Raw genomic sequence first — 18968 nt, 5'->3', positions numbered from 1 at the left:
TTGCCCTTTATGTGTTTTAAAGACTCAGATATAACTTGACCTCCTAAACAAGTTGAAGGTAAAAAAAAAACAAACAAAAAAAATAAAACATATTTCATAACATATTTCTCCTGACCAGGATTCCCACTCTTTGCCCACATTTTAACTTTGCTTCACAATATATTTTGACCTAATCTTTGTCGGACAGCAGAGCAGGAAACATAAGTAACAGAATACTAAATACTGCCTAACAAATTGCCCTATGCCCTATACCACAAACTCCCCACAAATAAGCCCCACGGTCAAATTTCTGCGACATGTACTCCTGCCAGTTTACAAAATGTAAAGTGTATGACATCTTATTGATATGTACTGAAGGTGTTGACAAGAAGAAACAGGGGCAAAAAAGTGGGGGAGTGAAGACTGGCAGCAGAGAAAAGTAATTTGTGGAGGAGTTGTGACACCTGGCGCCACTCATTAGACAACTTCATAGAGAGCTAAAAGCTTTGCTTCTCCCACTGAACAGACTCCCACACAATGCTGACTGGACCATGTCAGGCACAGGGCTGTCCAGTGAAAACTGGGAATCTCCAAAAGTTTGTCAGAAATTTGAAAAACTTTATAATGTACACATGTACAGTCATTTTAAAAACAGTTTTAAACATTATGCTAAAGGGTTTTAATTTTAGGATTTTTAAGGAGCAGGAAAAATCACGGCTGAGTAAAACACGCACACACACACTTTTGTTTTTCCTACACCTCAGAAATTACATTTTAGTTTATTTTTTTTCAGTTGTTGCCATAGTTGGCAATGTCAGTATTGTCTCATTACAATTATTGTTATTTTCTTATGAATTATTATTTTAATAATTTTGATGATAATGCATGTCTGAATATTACTAATAGTTCTGTTACTACACCTACTTCTGATACTACTACTACTACTACTACTACTAATAATAATAATAATATGATAGTAATATTTAATTCTTTCAGACTGCTAATGTCTACAATGAAAAATTGCAGAGGAAATAATTAATATAACTTAATGTAATTAAGTAATTGTGTTAAAAGTAATGTAGTAATTTAGTAATTTAGAATGTAATGTCTAATTATATAACAAATTCATAGAAGAAATAAGAGTAAAATAAAAAAGATGATAAAATATCAAATTAATTATGAAACATTTTTATACCCCTCAAAAATAATAATTCTACTAATAGTTTCCTATATTGTGTCATTGGTTTCAAGGTTTGTATTTTTTATTTTTTATTATTTCAACTAACAATTTAAATATTTTCCTTTTGCCGCTGCATTTATTTTTTGAGGATAACAGTTGTCACTTACTGCATATGCGAAAAATTTTATTGCAATGTAAAAGGCTTATATAATATTATTGATATATACATATATATGTTACTTATGTATGTAATATGTATGTACTATATACACAATGGTTTATAAGTAACTATAATTTTGTTAATTGGTATTATGAGACTTATATATTGTTGCCAAATTAAAATAATCATATTGTTTGTTTATTCTAGATACTTTTGGCATTTTAAAGTTGTTTGGCCATTTGTGTCTGTACTGTAATTTGTGTATCTTAATAAAATACTCAGCTCAGAAGTGATCTCTCTCATCTTGAGTTAATGTGTGTATGTTAAATAGCCAAGCAGTTTCCCATTACTATCAATTACTCTGAGGCAGGTTCTGAGCCAGTTGCTAAGAGCTTTCATCCAACAGTGTTGATCGTTCATACTGATCTTTACATTTTTTTCAACCAAAGCTCTTATAAAGAGCTAAGACCATAAGACTGTGTTTGCGAGTTTAGTGACTCCGCCAACAAGGCAACAAGGAGCTGCAGAGAATTGGAAACCGAGCACACAGCCGGTACAGAAAGCTGAAAACAGCTGTGTTTTTACAACCACTGAAACACAACGCTAGAAAGGACTTTTTTTTTTTTCCATTGGCTACCCATACTGCACCTGCCATTTCCATCACAGCCATGTGGTCACAAAGGGAGCAGTATATCTGTCAACAGGATCAAGTCCTCAATAGACCCCGCGAGCCACTCAATCCTTCAAGACACCCCCACCACTGGCCTCAACAAAGCCTCAAAACCCCTCAACCTGGCCATCTCAGCCCAATTCATTCAGGATATCCTCCTATTTTCTCTAAGGAGGACACTTCCTTCACCTGTCCAAACTGTCCAAACTACCTGTTTTACCAATACAGAGGCCAATTCAGTAGCTGTTCTCCAAAATCTGACACACAAGCGTGTTTTTGAGGCTGACAATGAGACATTTATTTTTGAAATTGAAATTTCAAGGTAAACATCCTGCTGCACGGAGCTGTTCTGAGGGAAATGTGCGGGCTGATGCCGTACTCTTCCACTCTGGTTTGTTTGCAGCCTCTGAATAAATGTAAATGTCAAACTCAACATCACCTGTTTTGACAACAATGTTTACAAATGTCATTTCATGCAGGAAGGATAGAGCACGTAAAAACTCACTGCCCCTTGTGAAGAAACTTGTCATTGTGGCTCAGTTCTAAAGCTTGAGTGATCCCATAGTTCAACACAAGTGTCAGTATGGGGTACGCGCCCTCTGAGGTAAAAAACCCCAAAAAGAGGGAAGGAAACATAGAGACCGGGTTGACGCGCTGGGGATTAAGGAGGGGTCACAGTGGATCAGCTGGGTCTTCCTCTCCCACAGAGGAGGGAAAACAAATATTAATCACCTCTAGCACTTCACACACAAAGGCCCCCAAGATGCGAGGGCAGGAGGCCCGGCGGAGAAGAAGACACGGGCCTCAATAACTAATGAAAAGCCCCTATAAGGGCCATGTTGTGGCGGGGCTGACGCTCTCAGGACACCTCAGTGTGTGAATGTGTGTTTCTAGTGTTTGCAGGCAAATTCAGTTGCACTTATACATGCAGGTGATGTTGAGAGGGCATAAGGGGTTTCGTCTCCTTAATGTAGAGTTTATTAGTCTACATTAAGTGCATGGTGACATTTATGACTGTTTATCCGTGTTCACTGTGAACAAGACAGAGAAAGAAAATAGTCGTGTGTGTAACAGCGAAGGTAACTGAAATGCGTGTTTATTTATTCTCTTCCTAGTTGGCAACATGCTCTGTCCACACTCCTCTTCCTCCCACAACTCCCAAACCTCCCCGAATCCTTCGTCCATGAGGCATCGCATGAGACGAACCCCACCTGGCATCCTGGTGACGGCGCCATCTGGTCACGGCCAAGGCTCGCCATCGGGCCTGCAGTCAGTACCCACAGTGCCAGTGTGGTGTTGTTTAATGAGCACATATGAGCAAACATTTGACTGCCAGGTGGCGTTGCCGCCACGCCATGCCGACCAGGCGGAGTTCTGCCATTGCCGTTCAAACCCGGGGGCATCAAAGGGGGGCCTTGGATTTCCAAAGTAACTAAGCCATAATCCACCCCCTTATTGGTCCCATTCATATTGAAATACATGATCAGAGGAGCTGCAGAGGCCCTAATCTTGCCAATGAGCGGTCCGGCACAGCTGCAGGGATAAAGTCAGAGTATGAGACCACCAGTATATTAGAAAAACTCAGACCTTGCTGATTGGATTAGGGGAGACGAAAGGGGGAGCAGGGGCCTCAGGGGTGAGGAAATGTCATCTTCTAACGTTGTGTGTGGTGTGGTGGTGTCTGTGTTGGCAACCGAGGATCAGGAGGTGGGGCAGACACACTTTGTCCCAGGGTTCGGTGACCCGCAAAAGAGAAATTGGAGGGGGTGAGACAAAGAACAGCGACAACAAAATGGAAAGCAAAGGCAAAAGATGACTGTGTGGAGTCAGGCCTTGATAGCACCTCCCAGCCGCCCAGCGTGAGCTCGTCTGGTATTAAGTTGTAGCATGGCAGTTTTTAGGAGGGAAAGAAAGCGAGACAGAACGAGAGAGAGAGAGAGAGAGAGAGAGAGAGAGAGGACTAAACCGGGCATTAGCTGTCGACTTAAAGGTTTGTGCTGGTTCCTCTGGTAGGAAGAGCCGCCCCGTTTAAGTGTGATTGAGCGTGGCTTAGATGGGGATCAATGGTTATCCTCTCGACTGTTTTGTTTTGAGGTTTCTTTTCTGTATTTACTGTGAGGAAAAGGAGATGCCATTTTGTTTCACAAAGCAGGAGCCAAATATTTCCATAGTTGTATGTCTGGCACAGGCAATGCGATTTATTCATTTAAACTGCCAAACACGAACTTCACCATTCATTACTGTCCCTCCACAATTTTCATCTTTCACAACTGTAAAAATCAAACTGTGAATCATCTCAGGTGTTATGTTGGTGAATTAATCAAAATTACAAGTTAAAATGGTTCAGTAAGAGGTTCTTTTTTTTTAACTGTCAGTAAGATCAGTATGTCAGTGTCGCCTCAGCACCTTTTCAACATGCGCACTGTTTGTTTTAAAAGGTGCTGATAGTTGCTCCCTTCTGTCTCTGATGTCATGTAAAGGTACCACATCCAGTTTCATTTCTTTCAAGCAAAGGTCATTTTTTCGGGACAGAGTTAGCATTTGACCTGACTCCTATTCCAACATATGCAGTGAAGTATAGTAGATGTTGTTGCGATGTTCACATCATATTTCCATAAAGACAAGCCGCAGGCACAGACCTTCTGTTAGACTTTTAACATGGGCAGAAAACAGGACACCAAATCACCACTTGTTGGCAGCTCAAGGTAACTGAGGCTAAAATGATCAGTTATAAATCATCATGCTTATGCATTAAATACATTAAATAAATAAATGTGTTGTTTGCAATGTGGCCATCTTTTTTTCCCCCTTTTTTCTTCTGGACTTTTGTTGCACTTGGTGATTAGAGTGATTCCTCTTCCATCTCTCCTTCAGACTCTACAGTTGAGCAGCGGCACAGAGTCACACAGCCTATATACACTGGGCTGATGATGGATTTTTGGCTCTTGGTACATCTACCTAAGCTGTTTACACTGGACTGACACTTCACCTGTGTCAGGGTGGAGTTACAGAGAGAGATTTGAGTCTATTTAACATTTGTTTATCTTAAAGCAGTGATGTGTAAGAGTTGGCCAGCTGTAGAATTCATACTCACACAAACAAATAAAGGACAGTATATTACCAGAAAGTTAGGGTGTCAACTCCCATTGTAAGAAACAAGGAATTGCACTACTCTTTGGTCCCTCCTTTGCTTCCCCTGTGCCACAGTCAGACTGGTCATCAGCCATACCAGGACAAATCCCAGTGGGCCGCCACATCAGTGGGCTGTCAACTGCCTGTCATTCAGGGTGTGCATCAGAGCTTGCATTCATGTTCCAGGACTGGGCTCACGACCAAGTTTTAACCATCACCTTGACATTGAGCTAATGTTAGCTTGTATAAATCTGACCTCAGCACAGGACAGTTGTTGACAAGTTGCCAAATTTGCATGGATTGGGAAATTATGTTTTCCACACAGGTTTACCTGACAATGTGATTATGTAACTGATAGGTTGTTTTCCTCAGTTATTGTTAGACTGACTGATGATTTCACACCCAGTCTGCCCAGTCGGGGAGACAGGGAAGATGCAGTGGTGACAGGAATAGAGGACAAGCCTCAGGGGGTCAAGGGACACGAGGGACAAGAAGAGCAGCAGCATCAATAGCTGAGCTTGAGGAAAGAGTGGAGGAATGTCGCAGAGAGAGGAGGGCTGCAACAGGTTTATAGCCTGCTCACAGTTATTATTTCTTCTTCCTCTCATGTTGGACTGAGAGCAGAAAGGAAGCTACAGTGACTCAGTATCGTCTCCTGAACTACAAAGTGGTATCAAGAGATGGAGCGGGACGGCGCTAGCAGGTTAGCATGCTAACTTCAGAAGATATCTCTGCAACCCAACACATAGACATCTTTGACATAACATCTAACTTGTTATTTCTCCACATTATGTTGATAATCTTAACATATTGCCCCTTTAACAACCAGTTCACATCTTAGCTGAAGATATCAAATATGTGGATAATTTGAATGATAATTTGACCCTGGCATAAAAAATACAAAGGATTATCAGTGCCAGTATAAACAAAGGTGCTCCAGTAGTATAAATTATAATTTGGTGCCAGACAAGTTATTTAAAATGCTATTGTGTACACACACACACAGGTGGTATGTCTCTTCTCAGTCATTCTTTGAGTTTGTAGACAACAGACTTTCATGGAATCCCTCTGCAAATTCATCCAGCTGCACTAGAAAAACTTCACCACTTCTGCATCTGACTGTGAGGATGGTATATCAAGCACATCTCTCTGTAACATGTTAAAGATAAACTTTGGATCCAGGAAAAGCAATGTTTTAATCTGACAGACCTACAGCAAATAGAAGTTTTTATTCCAGCTGAGTCAAGGTACATTGTATCTTTAGGATTTGCTTGTAGAGAATAAATCTCTTACCTGAAGTGTCCAAAGTTTCATCTACAATTTCCCTAAGGCTAGACTCTGAATCCTAACTGGGTCTAATGGGACTGTTGTGTAGGTGGCCTCTAACCTCTCAACTCTCTGTGGAAGTTACCAAGGAACAATATTAACATGTCTTAAATGCATAATTACTTTTTATATATGGACTATATATGTTCACACTAAAGAATAACAAAATTAAGTAGATTTTTGTTTCAAATTCAAAATTGTGCAGAAAGGCACGTTAATTTACTGTTCACCGACAGCCAGATTAAAAATAGTGCATAATACATTCAGTATAAACTATGGAATGGAGATATAGGTTATAAATTAGGCTACGTACTCTGACACTCTGAAGTGTCTAAACAGAAGACCTTTTGTGTGTGGTGTGGTTCCTTATACCCTTACATATTACAGCCTAAATTGCCTATTTATAGCAGTTCATGCAGCAAAACTTAAAATCTCAGGGAGTTTGTGTCAGATACTTCTTCGCATTGCCAAAATTGTTTATTCAAAAAATATTGCTATGCATCTGGATATTGCCCGTCAAGAATATACATCACTAACATACCTGCAGCATCCAGCAGGTCATTTAATCTCTGTTAGTGTGCTGCAAGGGTCACTTCAGTCCAAAACAAATGTCAACTCTGGTCCCTGTGGGCTAAGAGAGCTAGCTCAGCAATGCTATTGTTCCTCAGAGGGATCTACAGTTGATTAAGTGCCCTGTCAAGAGACCCGAGCAGTTGCCAAACACACACATATTAATGACCAGAGCAGCAATGGTTGGTCATGTGCCGGAGCTTATCATTCACCATGCAGATCATTACATTAGCAATTTGAAAATTAACATTTACAGGTCTTATTTCACATGCGCGTGCTCTAGTAGAATTACCCACAAGGCTTGCAATGGTCCATGATGTTGTTGAGGATCAAGAGGAAAATAACTTGCTTCTTACTGTATTTTGTGTGTTGTCTTTGTTCACAAACAAATGTTGTTGAGCGATAAAGTTTATTAGTTTGATCTTTCATATATTATTAACATTATCAATACCCATATGAGGAAAACCTAGCAGTGACTTTTTTTTCCAGAGCAGTTAGGCCTCTTCTGGCATAGCTGTGGCTGATGACAGAGCACCTCAAACGCATACTGACTCACATTGCTTACAGTGTAAAGAACATGCCGATAGCCATTCATAATTCCCCGAGTTGACTTAGTTATAGTCGTATGTTTCCCTTCTCAGCATTGCAGGGGTTTTGTTCTGAGGTTCTGCTATTCAAGCCACAGTAACAGCCTGTGCCAATATGGCAGACTGCAAATCTGTAGCTCCAGTGCACCCGGGGAGTTGGGTGACAGTTTGTGTCAGCTGCGTCTTTTACCTGTCGTCAAGGAACGGCTGCTATCCTTCTTCCTCTGTCTGGGAGTAGCTCTCTCCTTTGCCCACTTGTAGCAGAAAGGCTCCTCGCTGGGCGACATGCCTCTGTAATGCTGAGGAGCCCCACAGCTATTTATCTCCATCTCTGCACCTTTTGGAATTGGCAACATCCCCATTTCACTAGGGATCCCTCAATCAACAGCTGAGTGCCTGGCTATCTGGCTGTAGCTGTGACAGTTGTATATTCTTACATGCTGAAATAGAAGCGAGTGAGTGAGTGTTGAATTTGTCAGTGTACCATGTTTAGTCAGTGGTGAGGCCTTCAGTGGTACAAGTGTATTATCACAAATGTCACAAATCACTAAACAGCCATGACTGGTATCATTATGGAGCTGTGGAGAGAGTGTAGGCAGATTGAGTACAGTTGAACATGAGCTAGATTTGGTGTCACATGGCACCGAATTAAAAACAATATGAACTGAAACTGAAGGACATTCAGCTCAGTTGCAACAAACACTTGATTTTTAGCTTTGTTTGCTAACAGCAGGCACCATACATCAGTGTAACATCAGAAAGACCTTGGACTCTAACAACACTGAGATATGTACATTAATTATGTTACATTTTGGTTGGAAATGAAAACCGGGTAGACGTCAAAACCCAACGTCGACTAATTGACAATGCAACACTTATCAGAGGTTGGGTTTTGCTTGTGACTAGAATGTCAGTATTTTATAAGTCAAGATGGCGTTGGCATGAGACATTTGGAAGATGCTGAATTTTGATTACTTAACAACACACATCACTTGTTGTCAGTATACTACATCAAATTAACGTTGGCATTAGATCTTGTCCTGACACTGAATTTTGGTCATGCAACATTGCAACCTACATTCAACCCTGTATCAACTTCTAACAATGTTGGTGTCCAGCTGTGTAACTCTGCAGCTACTACCTTGCTTTTACTATATACATAGGCCAGTGCATTAATAAGTTGCTTAACACTGAAATCTAATTTACTTGTGAAATGTAGAGTTAGCAGCAGCAGTTAGGGATTGAGTGTTTACTGAATGCTATAGAGTTAGTCAAGTTGTATATTTACTGAAATAATACAATGTTCACAGCTGTTGCCCAAGAATTAAAGGCCTGAAATATGGCTGAAAGAGTACATTACATCACAAAAAAGTCCACATTTTGATCAGATGAGATGTTTAAAATGCTGAGATTTCAGTCTGTTTTTGACCCCTGGAGTAGCCTATCACTTAATGTGCTACTAAAAGAGGCAGAATGCTTTACTATGATTTATACTGTAATCAATAAATGACCAGAAACATACAGACCACAAGCATCTGTTTTTGTAGAAATATTTAAGTGATTGAGTTGTTATCTGTCTACTCAGACTCCACCTCCATATGACAACAAGAACAGTGAAAAGATTCATTTTTAAGTGTAACCCCCTCAGATTATCTTAATTATACACAAAACGCAGGCTCAGTCCTTTGAAAGTTAATCCTCTCTTGCCTCTCCATGTAACCACACGCACCAGTTAAAGATCATTGGAAACCCCCAGGAGTAGTGCGAACATGCACAAAATGGTCTGTTTGTACAAACACTGTGTACATGAACACTAAGCACAAAGCACCATAAGGAATGCTGTACTTTCTGTGGAATAGACTGAATTCCCGTGAATTTCTCAGTTTATTCACCAGCTCCATTGGATGCACATTTACGCCTGGACTCTGGAGAAGTGCCCCAAGCTCAGCTTGAGGAAGCCATTCTTGGTATTTTGAACATTCAGCGCACAACACAATAAGCATAAATTTAAGTAAACTAAATAAAGATTTGTGAAGATTTTGTTTATGCAAGATCTATTCAAGTTTGTCACCTGCCGGCTTGTTGTTGTTGTTGCCCTACTCAGCAATTTTCAGCTCTGTGCTTATGTGGTTTTGACTGCAATTTTGTCAGGCCTCTCTTGGATATGAGAAAGACAATAAGGTAATCTCCCTGGGTTTAACTGAAATAAAGTTGAAACACACTCTCTATATCCGTCTGCCGCTTCACTACTGGTGCAAAATACCTTTTTAAAACAGCCTCCTTCCCAACACTGGAGCTTCCTTAATGACACCCTTCAAAAACATACGTAGTAGGCTACTCTTTGAAACTCTACATTATCAAATGGGGAAACCTACAGTTCCTCAGTTGTTCATTTCAGAACCTACCATAGAGCGTACCCCGCACCTGCTCTGAGGTCACATGACTTCACCATGAGACCTCCTCCACCTGACTGAAGATTCACATGGTGAGCGAATGGACCCTGTAAAGGAGACCAGAGATTTATTGCGTTTACCTTGCACCCATACCTTGATGTCATGAACTTTTTATGATGTGTTTTCCACTGAGTACTTTTTAAGCACATCTTTACCAGACAGCAGAGACATAACTCACTTGTGGCCATAACTTAGGCAAGACAGCTTTTGTAAGACTGATATGAACCTGCTTTGAGTTAGAGCTGCTTCACTATTCTGTTTTTCAGCACAGTCGAATTCTGCTGTCATGTGGGCAGTTTCACTGAAAACAATATCAAAGTTACATCTTCATTTTCTTTCTGCTTTTCATTTATTCACTCACTCATTCTTTATTTTCAATTATTTCTTTAAAAGTCAAACCATGTTGTCTAAACTACTTTTGAAAACATTTCATACAGCCATTAGCACAAGCAGAATTATTCAAATGTACATGATAGTGCAGAGATGTTAACATGTCAGCTGGAAAATAAAATTAGAATGGAAGCCAAAAACTATGAAAGCAGTTATAATACATGGCATTAAAAAATAACTTGCTGTAACACTGCATATATTTTATATTTCATATATTTAATTTAAATGTTTTATTTATGTATTTATTTATTGCACACAGTGTTGTTTCTGCTGTGTGTTCCTGTAAATGTGTATGTTTAAGAGTGATGACCTTGCAAACCAAATTTAACTGTGGATACAAATAAAGTAACCTAACGTAACCTAAGTAAGAGCATAGTAAAACAGCAATGTAGTATCCTGTATGTTCCCATACCATGAAACAGATGATGCCATGACCTTGTCTTAAAGAGAAGAAAATCCTAAATGATTTTATTTGGCTTTCATGGAGAGTTTTATAGTTTTATTATAGTCAAAATGCTGCTTCAGAGGTGTTTCAACCCTGCCACAAATCAATTTCTGTAGCAAACATTTTCACTTTTTGGCACGCACGCTCTACTTTGAGGCGATTCAGTTTTGGCACAAAACTTCTAATACAAAGTAATTCAATACAAAAATACCTGTATTGATCAAACCCTGGACTATTACATAAACATAATGCAGTAAAATGCACTCATATAGCACTGGAATGAGATCCTGACAATATGAGGTCAAAACAAAAAGCATACACACATCTCTGATGTAGACACACACACACACATGCAGTATTCAGTTTTCAAAAATGTTACACCATAATGAATTTTGGCAGTGAGGATGTTTTAATTAAGCTTATATGTTTTGGTTCCCAGTTTAAACTCACTCATTTTCATTTGGATCTGGAGAGCTGCACGGGTTCAGACTTGTCCTCTGAGTGATACGGTTGGAGGACACTAAATCCTCGCTCTGTTAATTAAGGCTCAAAGAAATATTGTGGATGAGAGAAACTATCTTGGCAAAAAACATCGGTGAGAGATGCTCATGGGAAATTATTGTTTTTAAGTTAATAAGTTGTTTTTGCTCTTAGCAGAGTGAAAGGGGATTTTAGGGATTCAAATCAAAACAAACAAAATGTCCAAATGAACTAAAGAGCAAGGAAAGGATCTCTGAAAGGAAATCAATATCACACATGGCAAGAAGGAAAAAAAGTTCAGAAGCAGTCAGATAAAATTCTGCTGCAGCAGTGTTTATGCACATGGAGAGACTCACATAACACACACACACACACACACACACACACACACACACACACACACACACACACCATCGCAAAAAGACTTGTCAAAGATAAAACATTATGAAGGAGCCCACAATCTCTTCATGCTAATCAAGATAAATAGCTTCTACTGTAGCAAATTGAACAGGCTCCATTTAATGCCGTTCTAATTTTCATTTCTTATCTGAGCATAGGCACGCTATTAAAACAAATTGTGAACATGAAGGTTTGGATAATATTTAAAAGCTTGAAGCAGCCACATGATTAATGTGGTTACAGTTGGCAGATAAGGGAAAGACTAATGGCTCTGAGAGGCTGCCAATTCTATAGCACCCTGACAGTCTTAGTGTTAACCCAGTGATTTTCTAACCTGCTTGCTGAACACATTTCATTCCTACAATTTATTTAAAAAAAAAAAAAAAAAATCAAAAACATGACAAGTTTTACAGAAATCTGACAGAAGATAACACATTTATAAAATTCAAACTGTACATTAAAACAAATAAATAGGCATAAACATAGAATGAAAAACAAGTCAAACAAAACTGAATTTACAAATTAACATTTTCATTCTACATATCAATCAAACACCTTTAATCGATATGATCATACTATACATGACAATAAGCCAATGATAAGAAACTGTGTGAAGACAATAACAAAAAAATGTTATGTTGTCATGTTAACCAATAAGCCTAATGAGAGATCTCCTTTAATTTTTCCACAACCAGATCTATTCAGATTTTAAACCAGACCAACATAACACTGTGACATATCTCCTCAACACTATGAACATGTTGCATGAGAATGATTGCTGATGTTAAAGCGGTAAATGTGGTGCAATAGCATAAGCCAAACAGCTTTTTAAAGCTCTCCTTCCTGCGTTTCTTTTTAATCAGAGGTACTTTATGAAATGCATTTTGTATGTTGTGTGGTTTGTGTAATACGTAAAAGCACATCAAGCTAAGCTAAACTAAAGCGCTTCAATACATTTTGTTTGCGCAGCAAAAAATCATCTTGTTTGATCATCCACACAACGACAAACTGATGATGATCAGTGCTGCAATTGTGTTGATTACATTAAAGCTTTATTCCACACACATCTCTAAGTAGCCATATGGCCATAATTCATATCATTCACTGAAATGCATAACAGTGGTAAAGTGGTTAAAACAAATATAAATTGTAGACAGAAAGTGCCCGTAGCTTTCATTATTGATACTCTAACTATATATATATATATATATATATATATATATATATATATAAGATTGTTTGAAAGTAAAAATTTGAAATCCAATATAAAATCTGTGCTTTCATTATTTTGACTTCATTTATTCTGATATGTGATTATGTTATTTATTGACCATAAAAGGAAAATTCATCCAATCTATGAGGCAATTACTCAAAGGCTTTCATAGTAATTATCACAGTGATATGATGGTAAAAGAACTTTAAAATATAATTAAAATTACAAAATGCTGATCAGTCCCTGCATATTAATTTTGGCACTTATAACTGAAAATGCCTCTTTGCGTGATCTGTTCCAGTCGGTTGATACTTTTCAGCTTTGCCACACTCTTTGTCCCTGAGACACAACACAAATGCAGTGACGCGTGATTCTGTGCCACACTGCTCCCCCAAGTGGAGCTACACCTCCACTGCATCTACAAGAAAACTCAGCACAAGATCAGTTGCTAACATTGATTTTGCACAACCAGAATGAGTTGTTTCTTGATGCTTTGAAAAAATCTGCAAAACAAATAAAAAAAAAAAAATTGAAAGAACTAGATCAGGTAAATCTCTCCATTTATTCCTCTGAGCATCAACCATGTTTCAAAGAGCAATGCCACAACTGATCATTAAGCAACAGTTTGCAGTTCAGACTCTTTGAAACAATCGTATTAGTGGTTAGAGTGCTGATCCCTCTGATCCCTCTCCTCAATAACTAGACATGCTGCTACACAAAAATAGTGGTTGCATTCAGAGATAAATGATGTGTACTATTTATATGGTCCCTTTTACTCTTTTACTCTACTCTTCATGCAGTTATTCTTTATTAAACATTGGTTCTTTGCATATATTTCCAATGTTCTGTGCTTTTCAACCTTGCAAACTTTGCTGTTTGTTGCTTGTAATGTGCCTGACATTTAAACTTGTTCTCCTTTTTAGAAACTCTAGTTAAGCTAAATGCCCTAAAACAAATATAAAGTAGTGGCTGTGGGTGTTCCAAAGGCCCCTGCAGTACACTAACCTGTCAGGGCAGGACAGAGCTCTGAGGTGGGTAAATCTGCCTCCAGTGCCCCAGGGATGAGGGATTACCCTGGACTATTTGGCTGCTTCCAAACAGGTGAGGAACCAGGTTAGACATGACAGACTTTGTTGGGGTGTCCGGGGCTTAGGGGATATTACTTTAAAAGCAACTTGGTGGGTGTTCCCGGTGCTCTCTCCTCTCTCTTCTCTTGGTTGTTTGTTTGTCAGTCATTAGAGACGGAGCTTTTGGATTTTGCGCTGGTAGTGGTTCTTAATCCGAGTGGTAGTGATTATAGGGGTGGTCAATAGAAGCTAATTGTGTGCACTGCTGGAGTTAATAACACAAATGCAATCAGTTAGCTTTAAATGAGGAGGCCATCTTGTGTTGTGCTGCTGGGCTTCCTTCTAATGAAATACTTTTTTGGGGAGGATATAGTCACTTTCAACCTGTGTGTGCAACACAAGTACTCAACTGGCATTGTTACTGGGCCCACTTCTCAAACATAAACCCTATCTAGGCTGGGGACTTTGTGTGCCTTAATAAAGTCCTAATCACTGGGAAGCATTGTTTATTTTCTGTTACACTGGCCCCAGGGCCACACAAATTTAAACCCTCTGGCACTGTGGCTTTCCCTCAAAGCCTCACATATCCGCTAAATACCATCGGAGATCTGAGACTTTTCCTCGATCGTCCCTTTCATTAGTGCTTATGGTGACCTGACTCGGCCTCTCTGGCACCAGTTTCATTCACTAATGCTGAATCACCTACATTTTCTCAATAAAAAATAATGGATTTTATTGCACAGGGGCAGGAATTATTTCTTCACCATGGCTCTGATGATCTGAATCCTTGCAATTTGTTGCATTATATGTAACGTTTGTAATTTAGGATTTGTAGCTTATTTTGCTGACACTTTTACTAGTCTGATTAAGAGCAGCAATTTAATGCTGAAAAATACAGGATGAATATCTGGAAAATGTCATTGTAAAGCTCGAGTTCTGTCAAAATACAGAGTACATAAGCACTTGAATAATAGACAAAGTATAGTTTTGATTAGCACGCTAAATTCGAGTAAACATGGCAATCTGGTCTTTTTTGTTGTACTAACTCTTTAAAAAGTTTGGCGTATTTGCAGTAGCAAACAAATGTTTTAAAAAGATTTGATAGTATTAGTTTGGAGTATTTATAATGTGGATCTGTGGATCTTATTCTGGATATCACATCCCCACCTAGTGGAGTTTGTTGTTTTTACAGCTACGCTCCTCTGCTCTAAATGAAGGGCAGCGGAAAAGTCAACACCATATCACTTCGAAAATAATACCATGCCACGTATGTCACTTTATACGGTTGCTCTACGCTGGACATCTCAATAAGGAGCAAAACATCCCAACCCAATTATCACTGACTGTCACTGATATTCATATCAAGGCCAGATTTTCCCCGTTTGCTCAGGGAACATCCCATTCAAGCAAATGTGTTTGCTCATACTCTCAAGACATGTGGGCTGAGGAATGAAATATCAAACAGGACAACTGTTTAATGGGATGCACGCACACTCACACAGCCACATGTGCATACACACACACACACACACACACACACACACACACAGAATGATGCATTCAAATACACACGCCTGCTGAATTTCACAAGCAAGTGAATCTGTGAGCACACACACTCACTGACACTCCATAGCTCAGTTTCCTAAATGGTAATTAGACCTCTATCATGTCTGCTGAATGATCAATGACAGCATTGTGGGTTTTGCATTAATAATTTGTGACGGAGAGACAGCGACAGAGAGTGAGGGAAGCAGGAGATGTGTCCTGTTGTGTTCTGGGACAGGGGGGAGGCTAGATTACCCATGTGCCAGGGGAATCTAATGCAATTATGAGTGTTTGCTTACACCATGTGTCCCCTTCCGTCTGCGCAGGGGCATCGGGACTGCACCCGCCACCATCCTCCTCTTCAGCTCTCTTGTTTGTTTTCAGTATTTACACCACCACAACCCCCCCCCCCACTCCTCTCCTCATCCTCATCACCACCACCACCCCTCCTCATTTGCCCCTGCCTTCAATATCACTAATTAAAGTAAACCAATAAGGTTGGGGGAGGGCAGAAAATAAGACTTGTTTGAAGACCAGATTGAACTCTACCGGCAACTCAGAAGTCAAAAGAGGCACTGGGGGTGGTGGTGGTCCTTGTGTGTGTGTGTGTGTGTGTGTGTGTGTGTTGGGGGGGGGGGGCACTCTGGCAAAATATACATTATTTATAATGCACGAAAGAAGGCCACATCGGGAGAGAGAAGGTTTGTTTAAGAGATTAGTGATGGCCTGCTTATTAGCTTTAGCTCACATTCCCAGTCATTTGCCTATTCTCCCATGCCATCCACAAAGAAGTAGCCAGGTTATTGATTTGAATCCAGTTTGACTTTTTTGCTTTTGGTTTTAATCTTATTATGGCTCCACATGAATGCATCTGTCATTAGTAGAGAGGAGAGTTAGAAGAAAAGTAAAAAGGGAGGAAAACTAAATAGATAGATAGATAGATAGATAGATAGATAGATAGATAGATAGATAGATAGATAGATAGATAGATAGATAGATAGATAGCACAACTCTAAACATCAATATGTAATTATGTTTGGATTGAAGTGTTGCCCTTTGCACTATATCAGTGCAGCCCTGGTTTAACTTTCTTATTTTGACTATACCCTGGGACACGGGTGACATTTAATTTTTGTGTATTTAGTGCCAAGGATGATATTAAGCTAATCTGCCCATGCTCCTGTTTGCTCTTAGGGATTTGGGAAGTATAGGCAAACATGAAGCACATAGAGACTCCAGCTAAGATGAGGGGCGACAGAGAGACTTTTGGTAAAGCGACGGAGCCGAGGTGGTGGCAGCGAACTGTTGGCTCTCTCAGTGTGAGGTTGTGAGAATATTGTCCATGTCCAAACCTCCCTTGTTAGGATTACATATTTGATGTTAAATCCATTGCTAAAGTTTAAATCTGTGTGTTTTGCCGGTGGTGACGTTGACCTTACAATGTGAACCTTCTTAAAAACTAACTTCCCAAAGGCATTCAGGATTTCTGCTGCTCTCCTGAGGCGAACTAAATGAACGTAAGGGGGGGGGGGGCATACATTCTGGAAATAAACATCTGGATCACAAAATGACAAAGAACAGAATAACTGGTTTATAAACTGGAAGCATTGAGTTGCTATAGAGTCTATAACTGCTGCACACAGGCTTACCCTAAACAGTGCTGTACATTGAAACTGGTACTATACAAATAACACACATGCACCTTGTTCTGGATTACACAATATTATTTTACAATAATAATAATATTTCATAATATTTTAGTGTTCTAGTGTTTGTATGTCTCTATGTGTCTATGTGTGTGTTTCATTTTGCACACACACACACACACACACACACACACACACACACACACACACACACATATATATATATATATATATATATAGTTTACAGTGCAGTACATTACTGTACTACATATAATATGCATAATACATACAGTACTGTATATTATATACAGTACTGTATGTTTTGTACATCATATTCACGTGCATAACTACACCAGTTTCTGCACAGAGTAGTTACTTGTGTACATATACTGTATATTTACACAGCTATTTTCACAATGCATGAATCATGTACATGGACTTGTAATCTATGCAATGAGTATAACCTTTGAAGCTTTTTCATATTCTTTCATTTCAAATAGTTTTTAATTCATGATCTACCTCATTACTTCTTGTACCGCCGTAACATGTATATATATCTTGGGGACCAATAAAGTCTTATCTCTTATTTGCAGGTTGCCTATTTCCCATTGCCACCTTAAAAAAAACTGTTGGCGTATGCGAGCTGTCAACATCCAGTTAGATTTCTACACCACTGTGCCCTGTTCTCTATAACTTTTGTTGTATTTAAATAGCAAATTACCACATGAAAAATAACTACATATATTAATGGGGTTGACTAAAGACTTTTAAGTAAATTCATTATTAGATTTTCAACTAATAAGTCTTAATTAGTGCTTGTTGGTCATTGTGTAAAGCCCTTTGAAAGGCAGTGCCAAAGCAGTGTAAAATAACTGAATCACTCTTTATTCAGTATATTTCACTCTGGCCAGAGCCAGGTATATACATAAAACACACAGACATGTAAATTCACCATTACTCACTTTTATCCTGCCTGCCAACATATAATTGAAAACTGTGGGATGCTTGAGAATGAGTAATAGGCCCACTCACCTGTAATGGATCATTTCAGGTTTCTTTTCACCACAATTACCAGCCAAAGAAAAGTGTTTCAACTGTGTTCAGTTAGAAGTGTATTTTTTGGGATCGGCCCAATCCTTTTGTGGCCTGGCAGCTGGCCAAGGAACAGTGATTTGGAAGCCTCATCTTTGGACAACAGTGAGTTGTCGGGAGGAGAAGGAGAAAAACAGAATGATGCACTTTACTGTGGCGGTATAACAAGGTTACTATGACTCACCACACATTCATCTTGATTCCTCTTGACCTACCGCAACCTTGAGACTCATTTGAAATATTTGAGACTTATGGAAGATATATCAAGCAAGACTGAAATGTAGCAAATATATTGTAACAACTCAAGAGTCACCAGAGGCACAGTCTTTTTCTGGGCCAAACAGAACAAGTGCAAAAACATTTATCTCAGTCATGCAGGAAGACATTCACTATTAATTAATGTTATAAAAACTATTTAGAGATTATAATTTGCATTTTAGCCATTTAGGTATCACTCTCTTCCAAGGAAATTTAAAATGAGAAGAGCAAAAGAATGTTATTCTTATTCTTATTCTCAGTGGTAAAAGTAATACCATTTTCTGTTTTGCTGACTTAGAGAAAGTCATCAGTGTCTTCATTAAATCTCATCTTCATTATTGTAACTCTCTATATTCAGCATTTAGTAAAAAAGCAC

Source organism: Trachinotus anak, unplaced genomic scaffold (genome assembly GCF_046630095.1).
Source record: "Trachinotus anak isolate AG129_WGS33_773 ecotype Australia unplaced genomic scaffold, CSIRO_AGI_Tana_v1 ptg000021l, whole genome shotgun sequence".
NCBI classification, from domain to species: Eukaryota; Metazoa; Chordata; class Actinopteri; order Carangiformes; family Carangidae; genus Trachinotus; species Trachinotus anak.
Note: the sequence above shows the minus strand (reverse complement) of the source record.